This window comes from Macaca mulatta, chromosome 2 (genome assembly GCF_049350105.2).
Source record: "Macaca mulatta isolate MMU2019108-1 chromosome 2, T2T-MMU8v2.0, whole genome shotgun sequence".
Taxonomy (NCBI): domain Eukaryota; kingdom Metazoa; phylum Chordata; class Mammalia; order Primates; family Cercopithecidae; genus Macaca; species Macaca mulatta.
In genome coordinates, this window is record NC_133407.1 from 54154698 (window position 1) to 54172059 (window position 17362).

Here is a 17362-nt window from a genome sequence, read left to right on the forward strand (position 1 = left end):
GCCTAGCTAGGTGGTCCTTGACATTCAGAACTGGAAGTGGGTGATGGGTTTCCTGTGGCTGCCATAACAAATGACCACAAACTGGGTGGCTTAAACCAACATTCACTCATTCCCTCACAGTTCTAGAGGCCAGAAATCTGAAATCCGGGTGTTGGCAGGGCCACACTCCCTCTGAAGGCTCTCGGAGGAGACTCCCTTCCTTGCCTGCTCCAGCCTGCGATGGCTCCAGGTGTTCGTGGCTTCTTTGACTTGTGTCCACACATCACTAATTTTTGCCTCCATCTTTACATGGTCTTCTCCATTGACTGTTTTCCTCTGGGTGTCTCTTATAAGGACACTTGTCATTGGATTTACGGCCCACTCGGATAATCTATGATGATTTCATCCTTAATTACATCCGCAAAGACCCTTTTTCCAAACGAGGTCACATTAACAGGTTGTGGGATTTGATGTGAATATCTTTTAGGGGAGTGTTTTTGGTCTATGGGATTGGGAAGCTCAGGAAGAAAGGAGGGGTGTATTAGGCCGTTTTCACACTGCTGATAAAAAGACATACCTGAGACTGGGTAGTTTATAAAGAAAAAGAGGTTTAATGGACTCGCAGTTCCACGTGGCGGGGGAGGCCTCACAATCATGGTGGAAGGTGGGAGGCATGTCTTACGTGGTGGCGGGCAAGAGAGAATGAGAGCCAAGTGAAAGGGGAAACCCCTTATAAAACCATCAGCTTTCATGAGACTTCCTAGCAAGAGAATGATGTGGGGGAAACCGCCCCCATGATTCAATTATCTCCCACCAGGTCCCTCCCACAACATGTGGGGATTATGGGAACTACAATTCAAGATGAGATTTGGGTGGGGAAACAGCCAAACCGTTATCAAGGGGTGAATTTATGAGAAACGTTATTTGGATGGCGGAATCAATAAGGTGGATATGTGAAGTAAGAGGAAGGAGCACAAGAATTTATCAACACTTTTAGCTTAAGCCAGTGGTTTCCAAACTTTCTGCTCTTGAGAATGCTTTGCAGTCTTAAACTTTGAGGATCTATTAAGCTTTTATTTATGTAGGTTACATCTCTCAATAATTACTGTGTTAGAAATTAAAACTGAGAAATTTAAATATATATTCATTAAAAACTCATAGTCAAACAATTTCATGTTAAATTGTGTTTTTTAATGGAAAATAACTTTTTCCCCAAACCAAAAAATAGTGAAAAAAGAGTGGTATTATTTTACATTTTTGCATGTCTCTTTAATGTCTAGATTTTTGTATTTAGCTCTGCATTCAATCTGTTTTGAGACATTATTTGGGTTGAAGAGCATGAATAAAATCTGGCTTTTCACAGACAAATAGTTGAAATGTTCTCGAGAACTCCAGAGGTGTTGGAATTGGAAAACTACTTGTTTAGACTATTGGGTAGGTAGATCCATAGGGGTCCATAAACTAACATGCCATAGGGAACAAAGTAATTTAACTGTTTTCCAAGGATGGGGTGGGTGAGGGAGGGGAGGAGAGAATTAGTTCATTTCTGAATGTTTCCAATTTGAGGAACCCCTGGGGAGTCCAGGTTGAAATGTACAGTGGTGGAAGCTAGAAGTCTCGATTTGGGTGTGATGTATTCATAAATAATTGAAGTCATGGGTGTGATTACCTGTTGAGAGTGTGCAAAGAGACGGAGGATTGTATGACCTGGAGAGATGGAACTTTCTAGGGATAGACTTCCTGGACTCTGTCAGGGGATCTCTGAGGAGGGCAGTTGACAGAGATTTATGGGTGCAGATGCTAAATGACCCAAAGAGACAGTTAACATCAGTGAGACTCCAGCTCCATTTGCCTCCTCTTAGTTTTCCTAGATCTGGTTATCAGGCTGAGCAAGGCTGAACTGGCCCTGAGGCAGAGGATTGAGGACCCAAGGGAAGTGATAGCTTTGACCTTGTAATAAATCTCTTCCTCTTAGAAAGGAGGGGAGACAGAATTGACACAGGGCTCCCCACTTACCTTGGATTTTCTACAGGCATTTCCAGAGTCAGTTGGAATGTGCCAAGATTTCCCCAGTAAGAATAACTCTGCCTTCAACCCATATCCAGTGTGCTGCGGATCAGCTGTGCAGCTGCCTCCTTATTGTCAATTAAAATTTGGTAGAATTTGCTGCTTTCCTTTTCCAGCCTTTTCATTCATGGATAATCTAATGAGGTTGTTGAGATCTGGACTATTTAAGTCATTGGCAGGAGTGAAGAACTAATAAAAATGTATTTTGTTTGAGGTGTTGTTGGAATTTTTTGCTAAGATGCTAGTTTACTTAAAGGTATGGAGGATCTATCAAAACTGTGGCTGAGGCAGTGCTAAATAATTTATCATTCTCCTGAGTTCTGCGAAGAAGGTTAATATTGACATTGCTTAGGTTCTTCTTCTTCTTCTTCTTCTTTTTTTTTTTAAATAAAGCTTCACACAGTGCTGTTATTTGACAGTATGGAAAATATTTTTGGGGTCAGAGTTGTTTTTACTTTGGTCAGTTTCAGACTAAATGTAAACTCTCTTGAAAAAGATTCTTTATGAATTGGAGACACTATTTACATTTCTACTACTCACTTGAATCTGCTTTTAAGTTATTAACTAACTGAAATGTTTTCAATATTATATTTTCATTTACTTAGTACTTGATATGTGTCTTCTACTGTGTTAGGTCATATGGGGGTGTAGAAAAGAAATAGAAGCCTCCTATCTGTCTCCTCTAAAAATGTGCTTCTCAAAATAACCGTGGCAAAGGATCAGTTTTTAGAAAAATTAATTTTCAATCTGTTGTAGACTAATATGATAAAAATGAATTACTAGGAAAATGAAATGCTGCTTGAATGTAGTGGTAGTGTCAAATTGCTGTAAAAGTTTCCAAATACTCTCAGTTTTTGCACATTTCATGTTGAGGACCATGACAGTATCAGACCACACTCGGGGTGGTTGCAATGCTCTACAAGTTAATGTCGGTTTACCTACCCACATAAAACAATTTTTAAAATGACTGATTCATTAGTTTTATTTATTTATTTGAAAACTGATGAATAAGATAACATTCTGTATAGTGTACAAAGTGCCACATTACATTATAATAGCCACTACTTATTGTGTTGGTTATTCTGAGTGCTTTAGGTGTTTGGTTTTATGCCAGCCTCATGATACCTATGAGGTGGGCATTATCATCTCTTGCTTACAAATGAAGAAACTGAGGCACAGAGAGGTACTTAACTTGCCCAGGGTCATTGAGTGGCATAGTGATGTAGTTGGACTCCCTGAGTCCATGCTGTAAACATTCCGCTCTATTTATATAGTGAGTCTAAGAATGCTACGTGAGTTCAGAAAAGAGAGGCTGGATACATGGAGGTTACACTGGCAGATGTAGGGTCTTGAGAGAGGCAGGGCCTGAATGGGTGGGACATGCTGTACCAGCTCATGAGAAGAAGCTGGAAGGGATGAGAAGGGGGGCTGTTTATCTGCAGATCAGACCTAGTGGAGCGTCTGCTGGAGCCCCAGCAGGTTGGGGGATGGGGGGGTGGTGGTGACCTCACGTGGTTCTGCTGTTAGATTTATCTCACTAGGTCATGCCTAATAAATCCAGTGTGGGAGAGAGTGGAGTCGGGGAGGCTGGGAGGGAGACGACTCTAGTAACCAAAGCATGAAGTAAAAAGAGCCCGACTGATCAGGGCTTTAAATAGGACTGGAGAAGAATTGGCAGTTGGTGACAGATTGGTCAAAGGAAAGGAAGAGAGGCGAATAGACAACGCTCATATTTCTTGGAACACTGTTCAGCTAGGATAGTAGGTCCTGTTGCTTGAGGACCTCAGAGTGATACAGTTTTGTACTTAGTCTTCAGTGATGGGACAGGCATTTGAATTCCTTGGGTGCTGAATTGGAATGAATACTCAGACTCCCACCCACCCTGTGATTTCTAACTGGTATTAAATGGTTTAATTGAAGGTCTTATTCTTAAAAGGACCTTGTAGCTTTGGTTTATGCTGCTTGTCCTGTGCTTTAAATCTCCCTTTAATGCCTGTTATTGACCTCCTTGTGGGCTGCTTGGGTGATGGTTAATCACCAGATTTGCTTGGAAGGTTTACTAAGCTTGGTGGAGGTGCAAATGAGCAAGCCCCCTGAAAATAAAAAGGGTGGAGGCTGAGAGGTGCTAACAGAGGTTAATTGTTCAAACTAGTTTTTCCGAGGTTTACCGGGGGAATTTGTTTCCTTGACTCAAAATTATGTGTTTAGCCCCTCTGTTTCTGAACAATTGGCCTAAAAGTAATGAACAAAATTGCCAGCACCAAGAGCAAAAAAGAGACATTTCCGTTCTCTTTCCCCTCTTTCCCAAGCAAGAGGAAGAAGGATGTTCTGTAGTGAACGTGGTTCACTGCAACCTCGATCTTCTGGGCTTAAACAGTCCTTCCACCTTTGCCTTCTAAGTAGCTGGGACCATGCCTGACTAATTTTTATGTATGTTGTTATTTTTAGAGACAGGGTGTCACTGTGTTGCCCAAGCTGGTCTTGAATTCCTGGATGATCAAGCGATCATCTCGCCTGGGCCTCCTAAAGTGTTGGGATTATAGGCATGAGCTACTGCACCCAGTCTTGTTGTTATTTTTCATGAATTTGCAGTACAGTTGGTGGGGAATCATTTTTTTCTCTCCTACAACGTGGCTTCCTGCAGATGTGTGCTGAGCGTGGGGTCAGAGATGGAATTGAGGTGGGAAAGAAGGATAAAAGAAAGGAGCTACATAATGGATAAGTGTAAGTCAATTAACTGGACTGCAGAGGACAGAAACCACGGCTTATGTTTGTGTTCTCTGCCCTCAGATCACCTAGCACACTAGCTTGTTAAGTACTCTGTGAAAAATGATTTAAAGGAAAAATTTGTTATGTAAGATTGCAATGCAAGAACTATATGGCATACCTCAGCAATAAAGGATCTAAAGAGAAAACTGTCTTTTGAGGCTGCCTTAAATATAATTCTGGGCAGAATAAACTAGCAAATACCTTAAGTCTTTCTTGCTTTATGAATATGCAAATCTAAAAGTTCAAGTATTTTTCTCCTGCAGTTCCCTGGATTTTTTTTCTGAGAGCCACATCCAGGTGTTTGATATCAGAGAGTGATATGCATTTGAATGTGATTTGAATATGAATTAATTAATGGGATACAATTATTTAGATAAGAGTGGAGTAAATGCTAAGTATATTTAGATATAATTGGAATCAGAGGCTCTCTCCCACTTTTAAATGAGGGAGGAGGAACTGCCTGTCTCACTAGGACACTTCTGGGTAGGATGAAGGAGGTTGTCATGGGAAATTGGCACTTCTGAGAGCTGTGTGTTCAACACTTCATTCATGGTGGACATTTCCATCCAAATTGAATTTACTGAGTAGTCAGTCATGTGCTCAGTTTGGGCCATATGTGCTGGTCATACAAAAGATCATCATTGTAATGATGGAGATACCATTTTTAAAGTAATTAGTGTGCATGCCAGTTACTGTGTTGATTGTATCACAAGTGATTTCCACTTATCCTTTACAGTAGATGTGTGAGGTAGTTGGGGTGATCTCCATTTCACAGAAGAGAAAGGGAGACAGGATTCCCGTTTAAGTTTGTTGGAATCACACTGTGCTCTCCTCAAAGAATTCACTGTCTTGGAGCGTACATTGGACCTATTTGGGGCTTGCTTCTCATATGGCCACCTAACCATCCATTTTACTTCTCACCTCTCAGCGTCAGTTTCTCAGCCTATAAAACGGGACACATCCTGCCTAAGCCACTTGTCTATTATGAGGATGGTCATGAATGTGCTGTTTAAATGTGAGGGAGTGGTTTTATTACCATGATTTTTTTTCTTTTTGCCTGCTGTAGGTACAGATGTAAAGGTAGTATTTGCATTTTGTGTTGAGCTCATAGCCTTTTGGTTTTGTTGGTCCCCACAGTTAGTGATTGATGGCCTGTGGTATGATTTGGATGGGGGGTGAATGCTAATAGCAGTACAGGTGACAGTGGATGTAAAGAACTGACTTTCATATGTGGCTTTGATGCAAATGTGGCTCTGGTGTTAGAAGGGTTGGGGCAGGAGAAGGACAAGGTGACCTTTTAGGGAAGTCCTGCCTCTCCTAAGTCAGGCCCCTACCTCTGGCCCTCTTCAGGAGGCTGGTATTAATGCTTTCTCTTGTAAATATTTTGGTTGCAATGGGGAAATTCTTCCCCAGACTCCTTTAAAAAATTTCTTCAAACAGCTATTAAGTATCATGTCAAGTAGAGGAACTCCAAGTAGAAATCAGTCCCCATTGCTGTGCAGTGAGCAGCTGAGATATCTGCTTATCCAGAGCCTTAGTAAAACTGCTTTTCTTGGCCGTTGTAGACTCTGCAGTAACGGTCCCCATGCTGCTGCTAAATGGACTGGATCCTGATTTTAGGGGGCAGTCTTGCCATGAGGAATAGAGCAGAGCCTGCCCTCCCCTACCTGTATGTTTTCGTTTCTTAGGGCTGCTGTAACGAAGTACCAAACATTGGGTGGCTTAAAACAATGGACATTTATTCTCTCATGGTTCTGGAGGCTGCAAGCTTGAAATCAGTGTATGCAGGGCCATCCTCCCTCTGAAGCCTCTAGGGCAGGACCCTTCCTTGTCTCCTCCAGCTTCTGCTAGCTCCAAGTGTTCCTTGGTTGTGGAAGCCTAACTCCAGTCTCTGCCTCTGTCTGCACATTACTGTCTTCCCTCTATATCCGTCCCTTCTCATATGTGGACATTAGCTATGCCAGATTAGGATCTGCCCTAATTCAGCATGAGTATCTTAACTTGGCCATATATGCAGAAACCCTATTTCCAAAGAATGTCCCATGCACAGGTACGGGGAGTAGGACTTTGATATATCTCTTTGAGGGATCCAGTTCTACCCATCACAGTGTGGCTCCAGGGCCTCTCTCCAGATCCTCCTCTGCACATCCTCCTGAGTTGGTCTGGTACTAGCTGTTGCCTTCTAGGGCCTGGGTTGGCAGGTCATCCCCTCCTGTTTTCTCAGGATCTTCAACTTATCTGCCATCTCCCTTTCTTCCTATTAGCTTCAACTGCTTCCTTCACCGCCTTCTTCCTGGTGTGAATAAAACATGCACCAAGCTCTCACATCTTAGATCTCCTACCCTAGACCCCATTTTTGCATCTCTCCTCCTCTTTCTCCAGACTTCCAGAAGCATCCGGTGTACTCACTGTCGTCCTCACCTCCCACTTCTTCCTCTGCTCTTTCCAGTCTGGCTCTGCCCTCCTTGTTCTGCTGAGACACCCCTCTCAGGTCACCCGGAATGGCCGCATTCCCTGCAGCACTTGATTCTGTTGCTCCCTCCCTTTGGGAAGCAGTTTCTTCCTTCAGCTTCTGAGGTAATACACTCCTAGTTTCCTTCTCTCCTCTCTGGCCACACTGTCTCAGTCTCTTTTGAAGGCTTATCCTCCTCTAACTGGCTATTAAATCAATACTGGATTTTTCCCAGGGTCTGTCCTAGGTCCTGGTCTTTTCTCACTTGATCTTCTCTCTAGGTGATGCCAGCCATCCCCAGGCTTCAGTCACTAGCCATATGCAGACAACTCACAACTTTACGACTCCAGTCTAGACTTCTCTAGACCTGTATAGCTGAGTGCCTACCAGAAACATTTTCTCTGTGTGTCTGATGCCTTAAACTTACGATGTTTATACCTGAACTTGTGATCTGCTCCCCTTCCTCTGCAAAAAGCCCCCAACATGGGGGAGATATACCATCCCAAAAGTCTAGGACATCCTTGACAACCTTGCTCTTTGTCATTCTATCCAAGAAGTCAACATAAATCCTGTTCGGTTTCCCTCCTAAATATCCCTCCATTTCTTCCTTCTCTTTACCTCTACCACCACCATCTTGGTCCAAGCTACTATTATCTGATATTCCAACTCTCATGAGAGCCTGGTAGCTGGTCCCAATCCCCTTACCCTCAGCCTCCCAGTTGGTCTGACCCTCCTCGCCAGTCAGTTGTCCACACTGCAGTTCTATTCAAGTCAGATAATGTCACCTTGTCTGTCTGTCTGTCTGTCTGTCTGTCTGTCTCCCTCCCTCCCTCCCTCCCTCCCTGCCTGCCTCCCTCCCTCCCTCCCTCCCTCCCTCCCTCCCTCCCTCCCTTCCTTCCTTCCTTCCTTCCTTCCTTCCTTCCTTCCTTCCTTCCTTCCTTCCTTCCTTTCAACAGGGTCTCACTGTGTTGGCCCAGTTAATCTGAAACTCCTGGTCTCAAGCAGTCCTCCTGCCTCAGCCTCCCAAAGTACTAGGATTACAGGCATGAGCCACCATGCCCGGCCTGATGTCACCTTCTTGCTTAAAACCTTTACTGTTCTTATGATGAAGACAGAAGTTCTTTACTTGGTTCACAGACCCTGCATAGTCTCTCCCCCGACCCATACTGCTTCATTCTTATCTTTTACAGCTGCATTCCACTTCCTGCTACTGCTATGACAGCATTCTTTCTTTAATTTTCCCAACCTTGCAGACTTTATCCATGCCCATCCTCTGTCTTTCGTCTTGTTAGGCACACATACACCAATGATTGTTACACCTTCCTGATGAATTGACCTTTTTATCACTATGACTTGCTCCTCTTTATCTCTGATAATACTTTTTGTCTTGAAGTCTACTCTATCTGATGTTAATACAGCTACTTCAACTCTTTTATGTTTATTGTTTGCATGGTACATATCTTTTCCATCCATTTACTATCAACTTATCTGTCTCTATATTTAAAGTATGTCTTTATATTTAAAGTATAGCCTGTAGTTGGGCTCTACTTTTTTACTCATTCTGACAATTCCAATCTTCTAGTCTTGGAGTCCAGAGTCCATTGAAGTCTTAGTCCGTGAATATTTAATTAGCATTTAGTGTGCTTATTGATATGGTTGGCTTTGGGTCTACCATTTTACTATTTGTTTTCTGTGTCCCCAGCTTTTTTTTTTTTTGATTATTAGACTATTTTAAAAATAACTTTTGTTTACCAGTTGCATTTTAGTTATACTTGTATTGTTTTTTGGAGTGGTTGCTCTAGGAATTACAATCTATACCCCAACTGTTCATGATCTCCTTAGTGTTAATATCGTGTCATTTCATGCAAAATATCAGAGCCTTACTACTGTAAGAGGCTATCCTCTTTAAGTTTAACTCCTACTTTGCAGTCAGAGCTCAGGTCAAAGGCCACTTTTTCAGAGCATTCTTGTCTAACTCCCCAGACTGATTTAAGCCACTATTATGTGCTTTCTGAGCAGGCACTTTGGGGTATTTATAACACTTGGAATTCGCTCACTATGGAATCCCCTGTACTTAGCGGAGTCTGTATGCATAATTATTTGTTAATCTAATGAAGGACGGGGAGCCAGCCCTGAGTTGTGGCTTGAAAAGTATAAAATATTTCATAATAATATACTTCAGGGGGTGGGAATGGCATGATGTAAGACTTAGAGGTTGAAAAGACAGTGTATGTGGGGTGGCATATAATAAAGTAGATTAAACGAAAGTTAAAATATAAAAATAGAAAACAGCTATAATAACAATAGCCACCATTTATAGGGCATTTAATAATGGACCAGCCACTGTGCTAAACTGCACATTTAATCTTATGTAACCTTAGTCCTGTGAGTTATTCCCGTCTCCTTTCAAACAAAGCCACCAAGGTACAGAGATCAGTTACCTTAGTCTCAATCGTAGGTAAGGCTATGCATTCAAACGCAGATCCATGTGACTCGCACACTTAGAATGGAAGCAAGACTGGAATGCTGGGCTTGATTGTTTAAGGCTTTGAATGCCAGTCCTAGGTGACTGTGTTTTGATTTGGGTCCAGAGAAACTGGGGAGAAGACCAGAGATATTATTGAGGGTTTGTAGATAGTTATGCTAGATGCTGCTTTTTCCCTTCTTGGGGAAAAGAGCAGAAAGCCTTCTGATGCTTTTGGATAGGGGAGTGCAGAATAGAAAACTGTTTCAGGAAGATTCATCCAGGGCCAGTAGGCATGCTGGACAGGAGTGAAATGTGTGTGGAGCAGTAGCCGAATCCTGCTGTAACAGCTGCCTCAGTTGGTGGGGGTGGGGTGGGGGATGGGGGAGAGTGAGAGGGGGGCTGTGGTATTTTAAAGGAAGGAATAAAGGGGAGATATGTTTTGAGAGAAGTATGGATAGGTTTGGTTCATGATGAGGTATGAGGAATAAAAGATTCTTCCCTTATTTTCTGGGTCTTTTATATCTGCTAACTGTAGTTGTTGCCTAGTAACAATTAAATGTATCTGTGATGGGGATTATCATAGCCCAGTTTCCCAAACTGGGGTTAACAGACATCTTCGGGGGTCTGAGAGAATGTTCTTTTGGTGGAGAGGTGGACAAGGCTAGGATATATAGCTATGAAACCATGAAAAATTTTTTGTTTGAGTAAGACTTGAGCTAAGCCAACCTTCCTGACTAGTTCATAGAGGGATATTTTGCTACTTCTGTGGCATTCTCATCCCTGGTGGACGTTTCTGTACAATTCATTGAACTGTCATGGAACTGGTTTGTTAGATGTGACTAGGGGACTGAGAAAATTGGGAGTTTCTGCGCATGTTCTGTGCAATAGATGGTGACGCTCAGAAGATTGTGAGTGTCTATAGTATGTATTTGTGTGCATTATCTGACTTTGAGATGGCCATTGATAATTGTTTAAACTGAGCTTATTTTTTTCTTGAGTGAGAAAGGCTTAAGAAATTCCTAAACTAGCATCAAAATGTTTTCACTTTCCCAGTGAAACATTTCATTGAAATTAAAAGATTGCTTTGAAAGTGATCCAAAAAATAAGATCTTTCTGTGAAGTTCAAGGTAAAGGCATGAGATTTATGGATGCATTTGGAGGTTACCCAAAGTATCGAAGGTCTGATTTTTTTTTTTTTTTTTTTTTTGAGATGGAGTTTCACTCTGTTGCCCAGGCTGGAGTGCAGTGGCGCGATCTTGGCTCACTGCAATCTCTGCCTCTCGGGTTTAAGCGATTCTCCTGCCTCCCGAGTAGCTGGGACTACAGGTGGCTGCCACCACACCTGGCTAATTTTTTGTATTTTTAGTGGAGACAGGGTTTCACCATGTTAGCCAGGATGGTCTCAGTCTCCTGACCTCGTGATCCGCCTGCCTCGGCCTCCCAAAGTGCTGGGATTACAGGCGTGAGCCACTGCGCCTAGCTGAGGGTCTGATTTTTCTATCAGTGTAGAATACAAAAATACAGAGTTAACACAGGCCTTTTCATATTAGCATGGACTATTTTCTGGACTTTGGTTTCTGTTTCTCTCTGTGTGCCTGTCTCCCTAGAATAAAGCTTGTTATTTTAGTTGAAACCAATGACAAGAGGTGTGAGCGTTCTTCTTTCTCTGTGTTTGGATTATTTTGTTGTAAACCTGTTGAAATCCATGTGCACAGTGGTTTGGTGCATTGCTACTCTGGGCCGCTTGGTGAGGACTGTGAATTCACATTCTCAGCTGGCATTGTCTCTTGGTTTAGTTAATACTTGGTCTTGGACGTGCGTGTACAACGGTTTTGCCCTAGATGCTGTTAATGTTAAACGTATTTAAAAGTATGTCTGGATTCGTGGTCTCCTCTGCTTCCCAACAGTTATTACAAGTGCTTTATTTTTTCTTTTACTCTCCATGTTGTACAATGGGAAGATGTTCAACCTTTAATAAGAGTCCTTTTAAAAGGTGCAGTGCTGTTGATCTGGTTCCCAGAGCACAACCCTGGGAACAAGATCTTGACTAACTGTTGTGTGTGCCTCACGTTTTTGGGATCTTAGTTGCCTCACCTTTGCAGATGGGCAAAGTAGCTGCTGGAAGTTCTGTTATAAGAATTGTTGGCCAGATATAGCCGAACAAGCTTAAATCTCTGTAAGGAAAGGCATTGTAAGAATTTTAGTGACTGCTACCCTCCATTATTTCGAGACATCTTTGAAGAGGTTCAGGGCTAGCAAAAGAGGAAGCTATTTGTGTCCTTTACAGATTCTGGCTTGGGGGTTTTAGAGGCATGCTGTTCCAAAATTTGGACTCTCCTCTTTCAATTTTTGCCTGATTAGACTTGACAAAAGCCTTCAGAGCAGTGTCATAAAAGTTTGTTATTTGAGTTCAGGTAACGCACATTACCTCTTGTTTGGAATCTCTTAATGCTGCCTAATACCATTAAGTATCCATGTCCCAGCCCAGTTTCCCAAACTTGGGGTCTGTGGACTCCCTCAGGCTAGAGAAAGTGGTTCTCCTCTAAAAGGGGTCTGTTGGTGCATTACTGGAGTTTGAGAAATAATGTCTAAGCAACAATAGTTAACACTCTGGAATTTGAATCTTATTCTTATCTTTTGGATTTTTGTCATTAATGTTAACTCTTCTCAGAAACTTTAGGAAATAGACCATCAGGGTGCTTTGTTGTGATGCTCTGGATTTTTACTTCCTCTCACGTAGTTTCTCTAGGTCCTTGACCTGAAGTTTTGTACTAATAAACCTCACAGATGTGACAGCTGTTTTTTTTGGCTCTGTGGCCCTAGTGTTCTATAGGAAGTTAAAGGAGTGAAGTGAAAACTTTATACACTTGGTTCCTTCCTGGATCTGTGTGTGTATAGCTTTGCATTTGTGTCTTCAGAGTGAGGGAAGGGGGTGTAGTAGAGAATTCCGCATGGACTTTTCTTCTTGAGATCTCCTGCTCTTGAGCCAAGATGGGACATCCATTTTCTTTCTGGTGTTAGACCTGTACTGGCACTGGGCATGGAAACCCTGGTTTTCTAGAGAGGCAGAAACCTCAAGTCTTCATGTTAGCATGGTCTCTGTATCAGCATCACCTGGGAACTTGTTAGAATTACAGATTCTCAGGCATCACCCCTGACCTACTGAAGTGGGAACTCTGTGGGTGGTGCCAGCAGCTGTGCTTTCGCGAGTTCTTCAGAGGATTCTGATGGATGTAAAAGTTTGAGAGTCACTGCTTTAAGGAAAAGGTCTTTTTAATTTCCCAAGAAGGCTTTTTGTATCTCTGCTGACTGGAGCTTCAGGTTATCACTTTCTGGAACCAAAAATATGATACTAACAATAGCAGCAATGCTAACTGCCAGCCATTTTTATATGGTTTGATGGTTGGGAGCATGGACTTTTTGGAATTCTTCACTACTGTGTAACCTTGGCCACATTAGTTTCTCTCTGGGCTCTTTTTTTTGAACTGGGTTATGGAGATAACGTGGTAGAAACTGTTACTGTCCCCGTTTTACAATTGGGGAAATGGAAGCACAGCAGTGGTCCCAGAGCTTGCTTAGAGTCCCTCTTAAATGTAGTGGGGGGTTTACATTCGAGCTGTCTGATTGCAGACTCTGGGCTCTTACCCACAGTATTCTCCCCACTCGTGTCTGCATCTCCATCAGTCAGTCCATGGTGCCAGCGTGTATCCGCCTGGAACCACCTATGCGAACCAGAGGATGGCCTAGTGAGTTGGAATTAGAGCATCCCCAATTGCAGCACGAGCAAGATTTTGACTGACACTTCAGTGTGGAGCTCAGTGTTTCTTAAACCCAGAGCCTGTGAACCCCCTTTTCAGAATAGGGCTCTAAAAGATAAAAGCTATCCCTCTGGTGGGTCTGTGGCTCTCACTGGAAGTACTGTGGAAATCTGGGTGCGGGGAGAGGAGTTAGTTGGTTGTGGCTGCTACCATTGAGTGGGTGGAGTTGTCCTCAGGGTGCAGATGGGTGGGTTCCATGAAGAATTGTCCCGTGTCCCCTGCACTTTCAGATGTGTCACTGAAACCTTCAGCTGTTTTTACCCATCTCAGATAGGAATCTGTTTTACGTATAATCTCAAAGTATTTTTTGTATGATTTTAATATACATTGAGTTTCTGAGGAATGTAACTGTTGTGTCTTAATATGTTGGGAGACTATTTTGTTAGTTTGAAACTATAGCAAAAGTGTTTCACAGTTTCAAAAAATTCATGTTATGCTCTTCCTGATCATTTGAAATGGTAATACAGCACACTTGTTATCAGTTTGCATTTTGTAGTTACTGTGTTATGCTAATGCTAGGAATAGGAACAAACATTTAACAATTTCTTTTGTATTTTTTTGAGACGGAGTCTCGCTCCGTTGCCCAGGCTGGAGTGCAGTGGCATGATCTCTGCTCACAGCAACCTCCGCCTCCCGGGTTCAAGCAATTCTCAGCCTTCTAGGGCCCTGCTTCTTCAAAGTCTAATGTGTCCATGAATCATGTGGGAATTTGTTAAAAGGCTGATTGTGACTCTGGGGGAGGGGTGAGATTCTGCCTTTCTAACAGGCTTGCAGGTAATGCCAGTGCTCCAGGGCCATGGACCACACTTTCAGTTGTGAGAGTCCAGTGTAGTGTGCCTGAGTGTTTCCTGTTGAAGTACCTATTTTAAGTTACTTTCTTTTTAAAAAGTTTTAGAATGAGAGCATTATACTGATTTAAAAAATATTGGTATAGGTAAGTTATTTATGAATTTCATTTCACACTTGGGAAATCGATGTTATAAAATGTTGTTTTCAGGATGGTATGTGGGGTGTGATGGGATGAGTGCTCCTACTCTGGGTGACAAAGCGGTGCTAGTTAGAAACACAAATGAAATTACAACTCCAAATTCATGAGGTAGTGACTCAGAATATGCTCATGCTAATTGTTCAGAATAGGATGTCGTTCATTTATTTATTCTTTGAACAAATATTTTTTGAACACCTGCAATGTGAGCTATTTGCCAGGCACTGCATCTGTGCACTCTGTGCTTGGCCTGTGTTTGTCAACAAAATAAAGATCCCCAGTTTTACGCACCTTATCTTCTCATCGAGGAGACAGCCAATACACATTCTAAATTATAGTGTGTTTTAGGTGATAAATGCTATGGATTGTTGAAGGATCAGGAATGCTGGGAGGTAAAGGGAATGGGTGGACAGTTCCAGTTTAAATAGGGTCATCACATTTCTCATTGAGAATGTGAAATTTGAGCAAAAAGTTAAGGTGGTCAGGTCGTTGACCATGTGGATACCAGGAAAAAGAGCAGTCTAGGCAGGGGGAACAGACAGTGCAAAATCCCTGATTAGAGAATGCTGGGCTGGTATGTTTGAGGAATTGTAAGGAGACCAGACAGTGTTAGTGAAGGAGAGTGTCGTTAGGGATTAGGCCAGAAAGGCAACAGGGTTAAGATCACACAGGAACTTTTAGGACATCGTAGGGCCTTTGCTTGTACTTTGAGTAAAATGGAACATTATTGCAGGCTTTGAGCAGGAGTGACATGGTCTCACTTGAGTTTTAAAAAGCTCCCTATGGCTGCTGTGTTCAAAGTAGCCTTCAGGGGGAAAGGGGAGAGGCTAGGAGACCAGTTAGGAGCCATTGCATTGCCTAAGCATGAGATGATGCATGGTGGTAATGAGAAGTGGTCAAACTACATGTATTTTTGTGAAATTTAGAATGCAAAGTTTAAACTTCTCAGAACTCAAGGCTCCCAATAATATCCATGTGGCTCCTAGTTTGAGGAAAATCTGAGGTAGATGACAGATATGTATCCATAGTTCCATGTTCTTTTCCTTCTGGGGGTTCTGAGTTTGCGCACACACTCAGGAGTGGGCATGTGTCTTCGTCCCAGCGATTAGCAGTTGGATACAATGAGCAGCTACCTGATCTGGTGTTAGTATAAACTAAAAAGTGAAGCAATACTAAACTATCTGGTTCTGAAAATCTCACACATTCTTCTTGATTAGGCCAGAATGTATTTTTAGTAAAAGCATATGCTGTTACTCAATGTTTCTTATAATACTCTGACGGTAAATCAAAGATAAATATTCAGTTTTCTCTTCCTACTTTCCCCCTGAGCTCACTGCTGGTACTCCTACTTTCTTAGACTCAGAGACTACTGAAATTTCGATAGCACATTTGCTTTAAGTTGACTGAAATCTTTCTGACTTAAAATATGCATTATGTAGTTTTGCTCTATATTTTCACGTAATTTATTTGAAAATGTGGGAGCAGTTTGGAGATATCTTCTGATAATGTACTTGTAACTCGTATTCTGCGTGGATCACGATTTCAGTGACCTTCTATACTTGGAGGAGACTTGTGATTACCATAGAGTGAAATTTCCTATTGAGGGGTCTTTTGAAAACTCGCCAAAACAGTGGCCCGCCAAGGCATTAGTAAGAGCACACATAATTAAGTAAAGTTACATGGCATGTCTCCAGGAGACCTTTGTTCTCAGCCAAAGTGACCTTTTTAGAGTTTGGTCAGGTGCTTAAATGTCATAAACTATTTTGTTCTAAGCTTCTTGATTAATCGTAACAGTGATTTTGATCAATTGCTGTTTTTCATTTTACGCATGCAGCAGTTACTTAAAGGAATAAGTGTGTCTTATTCTTGTGCCGTGGCTACCATTACTCTCAACTGTTACTAGGATTATTTCTTGGCTTGGAGTGAGGGGAGCAGGAGGTAGCTTCATTTACTCAAACCTCTCCCTCTTATTCTTTCAAGTCTGTATTTTAGAAATTCTGATTTAGTTCCATAACTCAGTGATAATCTGGGTAGGGCAAGAAGGTTGGTTTTTTTTTTTTTTTTTTAAAGGCTTGGGTTATTTTTGATGTGTTGTGACCTTGGAAAAGTGTTCTTATATCTATCCAGTAGGAGATCTTTTTAAGGAGAGTAGGAGTTGTAGCCACATATTTTTAGACCACATTTTCATGTGGCATTTGTTCTTTGGTGGCATGGTGTCATGGAAATTTCTCTTCCTAGTCTAGGATTTAGAAGATAGTATTTCTGTGCTGGCTTTGTCCAGTTGCTGCACTAGCTTAGTGAGGCACACTTTTCTCATCTGTACAACGGGCATGAAGATACATGCCTACCGTCTCCTTTGGAATTGGAGTTGGTAAAGATCAAGTGAGCCAAAATACGTGAGAAAACATTGCAGCTCTAAACTTCCTTTCAGTTGTGGGTTGTGATGTTGTGTGACTGTGATCATAGGGCATGTGCCTAGGAACCCTTTACTTCTGTCTTTAATTCATCATATGTCTTGGGTAAGTTGGTGAACCAGCTTTCTTAAACATAAAACAGGTGTGTGCATAGGGGTTGGCCACAAATGGAGAGTCAAACTATGGGTTCTCTGGAAACACTTTTTTTTTCTTTTTTTTGAGATGGAGTCTCACTCTGTTGCCCAGGCTGGAGTGCAGTGGCGCGATCTCGGCTCACTTCAACCTCCACCTCCCAGGTTCTAGCGATTTTCCTGCCTCAGCCTCCAGAGTAGCTGGGATCACAGGCGTCTGCTACCACGCCCAGCTAATTTTTGTGTTTTTAGTAGAGATGGGATCTCATCATGTTGGCCA

The 17362-nt window shown here is 42.2% G+C and overlaps 1 protein-coding gene across 1 annotated transcript in view; it reads left to right on the top strand.

Moving 5' to 3' along the window:
- Positions 1-17362, top strand: part of MED12L (mediator complex subunit 12L) — a 337419-nt gene that overhangs the window by 12171 nt on the left and 307886 nt on the right. The gene's annotated exons all lie outside the window — the stretch shown is intronic.